General features: G+C 41.3%; 1 long non-coding RNA gene across 2 annotated transcripts in view; it reads right to left on the bottom strand.

Annotated features, from left to right (window-relative positions):
- LOC107053614 overlaps positions 1-11,500 on the bottom strand; it is a 317,001-nt gene extending 305,501 nt beyond the window's left edge. For both annotated transcript variants that reach the window (XR_006939633.1, XR_005860929.2), the window contains exon 1: positions 11,383-11,500. This is a non-coding gene — a long non-coding RNA (uncharacterized LOC107053614). The remainder of the gene's footprint in view (positions 1-11,382) is intronic.
- Between the last annotated feature and the right edge of the window lie 1,154 nt (positions 11,501-12,654).

Genomic DNA, 12,654 nt, shown 5'->3' with positions numbered 1-12,654 from the left:
AAAAAAAAAAAAGAAATTCTTGTGATTACACCAGCCTCTCAGCCATGTATTTATGAGATGGGTTTTCCTGCTCCTCACTATCCCTCCACACCACTGAAGGGAAAGAAGAAAATGCAACCTGTACGCCCTCTCCATCCACTAACCACCCCAATCCACTGAAGCCCTTTTTGATAATCCTCATGCTTCTCTCAGCAGCTTCGTCATTGCTGGCCTGAACTATCAATAGAGGATAATCACAGGGGTGAATTAGACTAGGATGTTTCCTAGAAATATCCCTGACCCAGGTCCCAGGGAGGCAGACTACAGGTAGGGTCAGGCTGACATTAAGAGCCCTCTGTTCCTCAGAAGGGAGTCACCTACAACAATCACTCTTTTTTTCCGTCTCGATGGACACAGTCTTGAGGTGTGGAATCAATCTGACCCTAGACGTCCTTATGGGTGGACCTCCCACTGCATCCTCACTCACTCTTCCTCAAGTTCCAAAGTATCAAATCTACTGCATAGAGCACCTGGGGAACCGAGGTAGGTCAGGATGGGGGTTGCCTGTGAAACTGAGCTGGGACCTGTTTCCACTCTTCTATTAAGTTGCCTCTCTCTATTCAACAATGGCAGGGAGTATCACTTCAGTATCTCCCTCACAAGTTCAGCAGAGATTTACCCCACCAATCTTATCTCCTGCTCACAATTTCTGATACTCCTTACCAGTTATTTCCTTGTGTTCTATGAGGTATAACTAAGAGGAAATACACCTGATACTGGCACCAGGCAGTGGTATGCAATCTAAGAACTTCACTCTGAAACTTCCCCTGTTGATCTGCTTTGAGAGAAAACAACTGCAAACCAAAAGACAGCATTGCGTTTTTCAGTGACAAACTGTCTAAAAAGATGGTGAAAGTAGTAAAGACAGCATAGAGAAGGGATAGCTGGTGCCTCTGAAACATACAAAGAATAAAAGAGGGTCCTCTGGGTCATGTACAAGATCTCCCTAATATAGAACTGTAACAACCCCTGTTCCTTCACTCTTCAAGGCAAAGCATACAGACAAATCAAGAGCTGGAGATGCTCAGATTTAAGCACTTTTCCATCATATGAGCCATGAGTGCTTTGTTTTTGACCTGTGATATTAGCATACTCCCTTCCTTCCTTTTGATAATAACAATGTTTTGATCCCTAATGCATTACTTCAAGGAACACAGGGTGAGTGCCACAGAACAGAAACAGTCACTGGAATATCGTAGTATTTGTACCCATTTCATACTTTCTCCAAGAGAAATTATCTGTTGGCAGGAATTGGGCAAATGAACAGTGAATTACAAACTCAAATGCAGACTATTTGCAGGAAGCAAGTCCTGAATTTGCATTCAAATCAGTGGTGGTTAGCAGGCTCCACTCACGTAAGCATAAATAGTAACAGACTATGGCTTCTCTGTCTACTTTCTGACTTTGAAAACATTCCCTCAGATGGCTACAGAGAACACCTTACTCTATTCCATGAAATCAAAACACACAAAACTCAAGTTGTTTCTACAATACAACTATAGAAACACAAATACAAAAAGATATCTGCCATGAAGATATTTTTCATTATCATTATTTTCAAAGAGCCTGCCTAGCTCTGGTATAGAGCCATCTCTAATGGCACTACAAGAAAGCACTTAGAAGAAAGTAGCTGAAAAGAAGGGCCACAGTTCGAACAAGAGGTACTTTGTATCCAGACTCTTCAGTTCCTACTGTTTTTGTAAGGTAGCCAGACTACATGTACACGGCATTTTTCTTTATTTTTTTCCAGATGGTAAACTTCATCTATTATGTCTGCTTTAAGCAATTTCAAAACCTAGCTAGAAAAGAAATCGAGAGACTTCATAACCCTTGACCCCTCCTTAGCCCCACAAAACTTAGGAAAACAAATGTGCTCTGCAAAGCTTTGAAGCCTTCTGAGCCTCTGCACTTTCCACTATGATAACTGTATTTGCTGCTATTTTCAGTGACTAAAGAGAATTCCCCCACTCAACTGCATTGTCACAAGAGATTAATGCAACATGGAAGCTTGAAGAGAGGGAACTTAGATTTCCTGGCTTTGTTCAAGGCAATTCAGCCAGTTCCTTTGAAAGAGCCCTCTGGCACCTAAGCTTTCTCACCACAGAAATCATCCTATCGCTATGCTATCCCAAAGGTGATACCAAGTCTTTTCTAAAGGCATCTAAAATCCTAAACTAGTTAGAGAACTCTCAGCAGGATCTGAACACCTCTTCTCCCTGCCTTGTACTGCAGCTAACATGACTCCTTCCCACCTGTACCTAATGCACATGAAGAGCAGAGCAACTCTTGCACATCCTTATCACAGTGCATTGCCTGGGAGATGAAGCAATTCACTTCAGCCACTTCCCTTGGAGAGGAACCTGGGGCAGGCAGCTGTCTTCTCTTGTTTCCACAAAAGCTGACTAACCCTCAGCCTGACAGCAACAGTACCAAATTTCCACAGTGGCTCAGCCTTTCCAGTACTCACTGTACCCCTGAGAATTTCAAGTCATCAGCATCCTTTCATATTGAACTCCTCTTTTTTCTTCATTCTCATTATTTCCCCACCGTGTACACTAACACTTGTCTGGTACATTATCGCTCAGTATAAATCAGCAGGATTTCACTGCAAAGGGAAAAAGAGTTAAAGTTTCACGTAGGCAGTGAATGTGTGATGAAAAGCTTGAGCAAATTCCCTCTGTTAAGACAGGGAGTTACTTCATCAGTACTCCAGCAAGTGGTACAGACCTCTCAAACTCCTTTAGGATATATAAAGCATTTAGATTGCTGTTAATGCTTAGAGGGTGGTGAGACACTGGAACAGGTTACCTGGGGGGGGTTGTGGGTGCCTCCTACCTGGAGATACTCAAGGCCAGGCTGGATGGGGCTCTGAGCAACCTGGTATAGTGGGAGAAGTCCCTGTCTATGACAGAGGGGTTGGAACTAGATGATCTTCCAACCCAAACCATTCTATGATTCTAAAAACTGCCAGAAACACAGATGATATCTAAGAGCCACAGAGGGGAATGGAAATGAGCAAAATAAAAGTTAAAATAAAAGAATAAAAAAATTCTAAAAACTGCCAGAAACACAGATGATATCTAAGAGCCACAGAGGGGAATGGAAATGAGCAAAATAAAAGTTAACCCATCTAACCAAGAAACTGGAGTTCCTTAGTTAGATATCTAAGTTCTTCATGTGTCATCTTTGTCTGCACGTGTGTGTGTCCACAACATCCTGAGAAGTGCTGAGAAGTAGCTTATCCAGGTCATGCATGCAGCACAGCTCCCCAGCTCAGCAGTTTTCTGCTTTTTTCCAACGTAGCACAGTTCTCTTCCACTCACTCACTCTTACCTCATACCACAATGACTGTAAAAAGCATTGAAAACAATGGTGGATTCAAGGTCCTTCCCTTCCTGTAGGGACTATAATCAAGATCCTACTTAAATTCTCCAACATTTAAACCAAAAAGCATTATCTAACCTCCCTATTAAAGTTGCAAAAATCATTGAAAACAAAGGGAAAAAAAGAGAGTGAATTACTTCAGAGTATGCTGACTGCAAAGTCCACTCAGGAGAACAGAACATGCTAAATCCAAGGACGTCTAATATGAAGTAAATAAGCCTGAAACCCAAGACTTCACAGCTGCAAAAAGAGTTAGCTACCAATTCTCACTCTTACTTGCTTGGCCTCAATTAATATTTTGTTCACTAAAAATCAGAAAACTCATCAGAATCTGATGGCTAGGTCAGTCAATTAGCCCATGCCACATGCAGACTTTGGTCCTGCCAATTTAAGGGAACTAAAATCACATCTCTCACATTCTGGTATGAGTTCTTAACACTACTCAGTAACATCTGAAGAGTAAGAAGAAAACAACATCCTATTTTAACAGTCTGGTGAGAAAGTGCATCCATCAAGTGTCTGTTTCTAGAAGGATGTCCATACATACAAATCCGAAGTTAAATTGACAGCTAAGGACAAGATTCAGAAAAGGACTTGGTCTCTTCAAAGTAGGCACTGCAATATTCTACACTGAGTTAACTGCATTTTCTGTGAGTAGCTCAAAGACAAATACGGTCCCTCAGTCTGTTAGCTAGCACCTTCTTTCTCTAGGAAATACAATCATACTGTTCAGTTTAACAGGCTGCACTGAAATGAACCGTCTGACATGTCAATGAATATCCGACTCAGCTCCCTAAAAATCTCATGTTCTCTTCCTATTCCCCATCTACGTTTCAGAATCCAGTTTATTTTAAGCCCAGTGATATTCAGACAATAAGCAAACTCCTGCAGTATGGTGTTCCATATATATTTTAGCTTCTTTTGTCACCTGGATGTCCTACAGGTACAGTAACAGCTCTCTCATCAGAGAGGGAGGGAGGGAGGGAGAAAGAGAATGGAGGAGTTATGTTTGTGTTTGTATTAAATATCATCTTAACTGAACAGATTAAATACAGAAGAACTTGCAGGAACAAGCTTCCCCCCACCCAAGCTGGTGGAATACAGCCCCCTTCTGTGGAGACAGCAAGTCAGACACAGACTGGCTCATTTTTCCAGAAGACTGAAGAAGAGAGAGGAGAAGAAAAAAAAACATTTCCTAATTATCTGACACATAGCATTATATAGATAAAGGAAATGCTTGGCTTAGTCTACCATTATCTTGCCACAGAATACCAGTGTCTAATGTTTCATTCAATGGTAGTCTTCCAGCAGTCATTTCTATTTTGGGAGGTACAACCAAATGGCTTCAGAATACATTCTGCACAGGAGGAGTGTACGTTGAGGGTTTAAATTATCTGTATATCTTTAATCTTAATCCATGGAGCAATGGAGGATCTGCCAGTTATTTATAGTTGGGCTGGAGTGAGCTGCTGTGAACAGGGTAATTGAAACAGTATTTCAGCCTGTCTGCCTCTGATTTGGATAATAGCTGCTGTTAGCTATTGCATAATCACACCACAAAATGGAAAATAAAAAAATAAAAAATGCACTAAACATATGCTTTTATGTCGTGTTTTATGACCACATTTTATTTTTTATTGCATTTCCAAATCTGTTGTTCCTTCCTTTCTGAGATCAATTTACTTGCCTGGCAGCAGCTTGCTACATTAAAGCTCAGGAAAGCTGATCTGCTTTCTCCTATTCTCTGGATTAACAAAGCTTTTAGCTTGAGAGCTGCTAAATTCTTTAGACCAAGAGCTTTGACCCTCTTTAAAAAAAAAAAATTGCTGTTACACTGAAGGCTCTGTACATACAAACTTTTTGTCCCTTAAATAATAATCTTTACTAGTCAAATATGTGATGCTCTTCTTTCCTCAAGCTGCTAAAGTAGCACAAAGAAATATCAGAAGAATCAGTCTGTGAACTTTTCAGGAAATGTAGTTAATTCTGCAACCTATTACTTTGTCATATGCTATTTGACAATGACTTCAGTTAAAATGATCTAATGTTACTGCTAATCAGGAAAGACATGTCACAATTTACAGCTATATTCACTACTTCCTCTCCTTTTAACACACAAAGTACTCCTCAGTGGCATATTGCCTCTGGATGTTATGCCAAAATGACTTGCAAGTCCTCTTCCAAGTGACAAACACTGATTTAATTCCCTCCATTTCCAGTCTTACTGTCTTTTGGGTGGGTCATACCCATCCTGTATTTTGGCAGAACCTGTTGATTCATGATAGCTTTCCCATCAGCCCTCTTGCAACATGACATCATAGGCCCCTTATCTTATACTCTGCTCCCAGTACCCAGATCTGCAAACTTTTAGTCCCTGAATGCAAAATGAGAGTCCCTTGGGAAACAGATCCCTCAGTAGATTTCTCAAGTCCATCCACATTTTTGCAGTCCTATCTGACCACAATGCACCAGCTTTCATGGCTGCAAACCAGGCTCCTTTCAGCTAATTACTACATGTACTTCGTCAGAAGGTCCTCAAAACTGATAAATTTCTGTGAAACACCTCAAAGGTGACAAATATGCACTTTTCCAAGAAAAGAAAATGCCTCTATAGATGATTTGGAGCCAGCAGAACCTAAGAGCTTCCCGGGTCAGGCCAAACAGCACTTCAAGGAAGGCCCTGTCAGACACAAGAGGATGCACCACTGCATGTCCCAGCCACAGATCCACTTCTACCCCAGCCACGGCAAACTCTCAGGCTGCAGGCATCTTTCTCTCAGTTTCTGCATTTTAAATGTTACATATCACCCTGGAAGCCACTGAGACCAGTGTCTTAAGAATACTTTCTTTGGCTTAAACTTATGTCCTCAAACTTAATTACAGTCCAGTTCTGCACTCTGTTCTGACTTCTAGATGTAGCTGGCAATATTCTTTTTCAGAATCACATCACCATCACAGGATTAATAATGCTCTGAGAGGAAGATTTGGGCTTAACATAAAGAAAAACATCACTTATAAGCTGGCTGGATTCAATTTAGTTTACTACATTTGTTATATTATCCACTCAAAGAACGTGAGAAATGTCCTCTCAGAAGTATAAGTATGAGCTACTAAGCATTAATCTTCAAGTATTTACACAGGGAACATAATTCATGAAGTCCAGCTACACTACCCAGCATGCAATGGAATCACCACACCAATAGCTGGCTGAAGGCATACATTTTGGAGAGGGTCCAGAGGAGGGCCACAAAGATGGTCAGGGGGCTGGAGCACCTCCCCTACGAGGACAGGCTGAGGGAGCTGGGCTTATTCAGCCTGGAGAAGAGAAGGCTGTGGGGTGACCTCATTGCAGCCTTTCAGTACCTGAAGGGAGCCTATAAACAGGAAGGGGGTAAACTCTTTGAAAGGGTAGATAACAGCAGGACAAGGGGGAATGGTTTTAAGTTGAAAGAGGGAAAATTTAGGTTGGATGTTAGGGGGAAGTTCTTTACCAGGAGAGTGGTGAGGTGCTGGAATGGGCTGCCCAGAGAGGCTGTGGATGCCCCATCCCTGGAGGTGTTCAAGGCCAGGTTGGATGGGGCCCTGGGCAACCTGGTCTAGTAAATGGGGAGGTTGGTGGCCCTTCCCGGCAGGGGGGTTGGAGATTCATGATCCTTGAGGTCCCTTCCAACCCAGGCCATTCTGTGATTCTGTGATTTTATTTGGCGCCATTTGTCATTTTCCTTTCCATATACACCATAACTCCCAAATGTAAAAACAAACTGGTATTTCCAGAAGGAAATTCTGGAAGTAAAAGAAGAAATCATGCTGGGATGAGGGGTTCAGCCAAACGAATCAGACATCTGAACACAGAGCGCAACAAAGGCCTTCTTATGTATCTATCAGTAGCAACAGTTTTTTTTTGTTTTTTTTTTCTCTCAAGAGATAGCATTTGGATTTTTTTTTCCAACTTCAACAATAACCTCTTCTATGAGCAGAACAAAAAGGTTTCGTGATTTACTAAAGGGAAAAATACCATCATCTGCACAATCCCAGTGAGAAGTCACTTGCTTCCTTGGAAAGATTAGAGAAAGCAGAAGAAATCATAGGAAGGGCATTCTGATTGATGAGTACCTAGAGACCCCACTGACAAAACCTAATCCCATGTAACTGCCGTGCAGAAGCTGAAAGGCAGTCGTTTAACCTTCAGAACTGCCACTGTTACACAAGTTTAAAAAGCATCTACGTGAAGCTGTTAAACTACTGGAGTTAGAGCTGGGAAAGACCTAATCTTCTGTCATGAAGTCTGGCTCACTCACAGTGCCAGGAAGAGTCCCCAGGCAGATGATTCATCAATTACAGATGGAAAAAAAAAAAAGTAGGTATATGAATATGAAAATGAAACCCAAAGAGAGACAGATCCTCATCTGAGTAGTCAATACCAATGTATGTTTCTATTGTAGTCACTCACTGCCTTTGACATGGGATCAGATTATTGTGGTAACTTTTTTCCCCACAGCAGAGGTTTGTTCTGAGTGTATAATTTTTACAGACACTTCGCTTAGGGTGAACCCTACCTTAAGGATGTTGTGGTTTAATGGTAAATACAGTGTATACAACAGCAGGGAGGGTGAAATGTGACACTTAAATCTAAAAAAAAAAGAAAAATGCATCTGCAACAGAACAGAACAGGTAAAATTAAAATCACATGGATAAAGGCATTCAGGTACGATAGTCACAAGGCTCTGACAAGGTTATCAGCACACAGAGGAGACACCCATGAGCACAATGCCCTCAGGATGACAGATTACCACCCTGCAAAATGAGTCTCTGCAGGTCACTTGGCAGAGCCTGTTTCAGATGGGCCTTGCTGCTGCTACTCTCCCTCTTCAGCAAGTCACCACACATTAAGCTAGGCATTAGAGACAAACATTTTCAAACACTTTTCTTTAGCAGAACGAACATTCCCCAGACTGAGACTCAGTATTTTGTTAGCCTTCCTCTATTCCATGTTCCTTCTGTTCTCAGTGTAATGCAGCTGAGCCCAATCAGTTGCCAATTCTGCCTCCTCCTCTCCACTACAGAGCACGTCTGGGAAGTCAAACAACCCTCTGAGCCATCAGAAAATACACAGTAAGAGAAGGACTTTCTCCTGTCTGCTTTTATATGGTCTTCCTTAAAAAAAGACACCTATCCTCTGGCCTATTTGTTAGTGCCATGTCTGCACTTACTCCTCACATCACAGGATATTTCCAAGTTCCCACCGTGCAAGGTTTAGCCTTACTCATAACCTCAGCATACATTCACACACAGCACCACATGGAACTGCAAAGAGAAGAAAACATGAAGATTCGGTGACCTGACTATTTTCTGATGGATCAGGGCCTGAGGGAAGCTGATGGAAGAGCAATGTGGTTTGCACACCATATTGTTCAGGCTGTTTGTAAGAGATATTTATATTTGCACCTAGAGAAAGACTGGGTCAAGCTCTAGCACACTGCGACCATTTGAGAAAATATAGAGAAAGGGTTTAGGAGGAAAGTCACAGTGAAATACACGTCTTTTTTCTTCCAAAGTGAAGGTGAAAAACTTTAAGAACTGTATTGTGAAATTGCCAAACAACTGTGGCATCTGACAAATACGAAATGGACCCCTGAAGGTGCAGAATACTCAGGTATCAACAAATCCTCTACATTATGAGAAGTTTTGTGCATTCTTGGGCCCTGCAAGTCCTCAACACAAGCAGCTTGAAAGCTCTGCTGAACACAGGACGGCTTAGAATATGCTTTAAATCAAACACATGCTTATATTCCTTGCTGAATCATAACCAAACCCCTGTGTATTAGCACAGCCTAAATTTTACGGTCAAGAACTATGCCGCGGAGAATGAAGTCAGTTTTGTCACTTCCAGCAACAACAACCAAAGCTTACAAAGCTATCAAGGGCCACAAACAAGAAGTGAAACCAGGCCAAGATTTTTATCTGTCCTTGAATCATGGCAAAATACAAAGGAAGCAGCAGCAAAAAAAAAATCTTTCTTTTTCCCTGCTTTTTCCTCACTTGGCAGAACAACTGGGTGTCCGCTGCTCCATTCAAATCGGATTATCTCATTTTCAGAGATGATTTTGCCAAGGTAACAGCTGCTTATCGTGAGGCTGCACATAGAATGTTCCCCAGCCCACCCACCCCCAAGAACCTGGGATGAGCACTTAAAATGTGCAGGACTAAGGCAGTTTGTTCTTCATCGCAAAAGAAGACTGTTGATAAGTTTCACTATCCCAATTCCCTGCTGCTTCCTTTCTCATGCTGCTTGCCCCGAGGTAAACTATACAATTTGAAAACTACATCAGTCGCATTCCTATTATTCTACCATGTGAGTTTCTCTATAAATACCCCAGGTCAAATCTTTAAACCTTTCTCTTTAACAAAATAAGAAAATCATTAATTTGAAATATAAATTGATGGTTCTATATTTTTAACTGTTTAACGACTATGATTAGCTTATTTAAAGTAGGAATGATAGAAGCCACAGCACTGTTCTTGCCTTTTTCATGATCTTCTAATGCAACACTGAACTACCCCTGATACTGAGCCTCCATACTAGCATGCAGACAGCTTTAAGTGTGGGCAAACTACAAGCACGTCTGCACCCAACTACATAGGCTTATCTGTTATTTAGTGATTAGCTCCAATACACACAGGGCATTCCTTAAAGATGCAGCATAACATACAAGGCAAGGCTTACTTTCTGAAAGTTCATTGCAGGGGAGTTAGAAAGGTCATCTAGCCTAGGCCCCTTCCATCTCAAACAATTCTATAATTCTATTCTATGAAAAATGGCATGGATGTTGTTGACTACAGCTCATTTTGGATTGTGTTTCTTATCCCCATGCGGAACTCTGCTGTGCTACACTAACTTTAGGACTAAAGTCTGTCACCCCAATGAACAAGCCCTGGCTCTCCTTGCAGCCCTGCAAGACCCAAATCCTTGCTACACTCTCCCTTGGCAGAGTACACAATGCTCTATAAAGTGCTAGGTGCTTCCAAGAGTTAATTACCTTCAGCCCTTGGAAGTAAGCATGCAGGAGCTTATTTAAATATTTCAAGCATTTTCTTTTTTTTTTTTTTTTTTTTTCCCAGAGAAACTACATACATTACACAAAATATTCTAACATGTATTTCCACTTCCTCCCCCCTCCCCATCACACACTGGATTTCAAAGTACAAAGCAGTCACAGAACACAGACTTAAACAGTAACTTTTAGCAAGCATGACTTGAAATTGTTCATGAGAGTAGCCTTAAGGATCAACTTCATTCTGCCATGAATAAATCACAAGGGCAATGAGAAAGTGTAGTAAGCTGGGAGAATTGAACTTTAGAGTTCCAGAAGTGTATTGGACTGAGTCCTGTGATTCAGTGTCAGGGACACGGTTTGCTCCTAAAAGTGTGAATACAATGAGGACCATGACCTAAGGATTGCTGAGCTGAAGGAAACACTGCCACAAAATTTAGTAGGTTTCAGACCAATAATCAACCCTTTTCAGATTGTGTCTGGTATTCAGATGATGGATTACATGACCTCTGCATTCCTAAAAAAAGCTGCATGGTCCCCTCCATTTCAGGCTGACAGCACTAAAGATTGATGAAGTCTGTCTGGAGCAAAGCTCCAGATGGTGAAATCAAGCAGTCGCCAACCCCTCTCCTAGCAGAATGAGTCAGAGATTTTGTTTGGTTTGTGTAGTTGGATACTGACAGCATTCAGCAATATCAAAAAGAGAGCAGTAAAAAAAATACAGATAGATACACAGATCTTGGATTTGTAACTTAAATACTGAAAAGAAACATGGAAAAAAGTTGGAGGGAGCAGCAAATCATCCCATTTGCTTCAACTTTTGACTGTTGCTCTTAATCTTTCCGCATAAGTAATAGGAGTGCCAAAATCACCAAAGATACCTGGTTTTCCCTGGTCTGCCACATACCTCGTAGTTGCAGAGCTCATGACCAGATGCTGTGAGGCTCCGGTGCTCCTGTCAAGCACAGAGCAGACTGCCTCACCTTCCACCACACTTGCTGGGGTGGTTACCTCTCTGCCAGCCTGAAGGGAAGGCAATAAAAGGCAAGACTAATTCCTGCTGCTACTGCACAGCTCAGGAAGCATGAAGTATTTATCAGGTCGAGGGAGCCAATTACTTTGACATTCTCAACAGCAACCTGTTAGTAAGTGCTGCTACTCCTGGCAGTATAAGGAAGCTGCAGAGCCGGAGAGGTCATTTAGCTTATTGCTCACTCAGCTACTGCTTTGTGCAACTAAGATAACCACGCAAATAGATCCCAGAAAGAATTAGAACAATATTCTGTTTGTGATATGGGTGGGTGTCTTCAGACACACAAGCACCTTTTTCCTGAATCATAGGATTAATAAAGATATGCCTAAGAGTCTCAAGGTGAATCAGAACAGAGACATCGATTTTGCAAACTGCTCAACTGAACTCCAAATTAAATGTGAGCCCTGGAGACAAGTAAAGTAGCCCTTAAAGCTGTAACACCATATTCCCCATCCCAGTTTCAACTTTTCTTTCTCTCCTCCTCTGCAACAGACTGATATGAATTACTCAAGGAGAATCATTGCCTCCCCAGGATTCAGCTTTCAGCTGAGAAGAGTTTTGTTCTATCATTCAGTAAACTGCTCTGTTTTTTCTTTCAGTTCAACTCTTTCAACTGATCTTTAAAGGTAAGATTCCAGAGTCATAATTATGACACAAATCTTCCTCTCATTTTAAAATAATCATGAAAAAATACGGTAATCAATAACAGTATTCAATAAACCTTGTTTGTATATAAGATTCTGCACATAATTTTATATAAGCCACTGAAATTGTTATGCCTCTATTCCTAACCTGTTCTGAAGACAATAGTTCTCTCTGCCTATTCATTTAGTTAGATCATAACCACTTCAGAACAAACTCTGTACTTCATGTCCAGCTCCTTTTCACAGGCAGACAGAACAACAGTAGCGCCCAAGCACGTAATAATGAATACAGACAGACATATTATATAAGGAGGTACTTCAAACTGGAACTATGAGTAAACCTCATTTCAAAACACTTTGGGGTAAGAAGTACTGTCAGAGTTGCTACATAATTGATAAATCACAAATACATATTGTAAATAAATCAAGCTTTGTTACCTTGACTCAACTGCTCCTGTGAGAGAACTCTCAAACCAACAAGTAAATGATATTTCGTACTGTA

This window comes from Gallus gallus, chromosome 6 (assembly GCF_016699485.2).
Source record: "Gallus gallus isolate bGalGal1 chromosome 6, bGalGal1.mat.broiler.GRCg7b, whole genome shotgun sequence".
Classification (NCBI taxonomy): domain Eukaryota; kingdom Metazoa; phylum Chordata; class Aves; order Galliformes; family Phasianidae; genus Gallus; species Gallus gallus.
The sequence above is the reverse complement of the archived record's forward strand: the minus strand, read 5'-3'. Positions and strand labels throughout refer to the sequence as shown.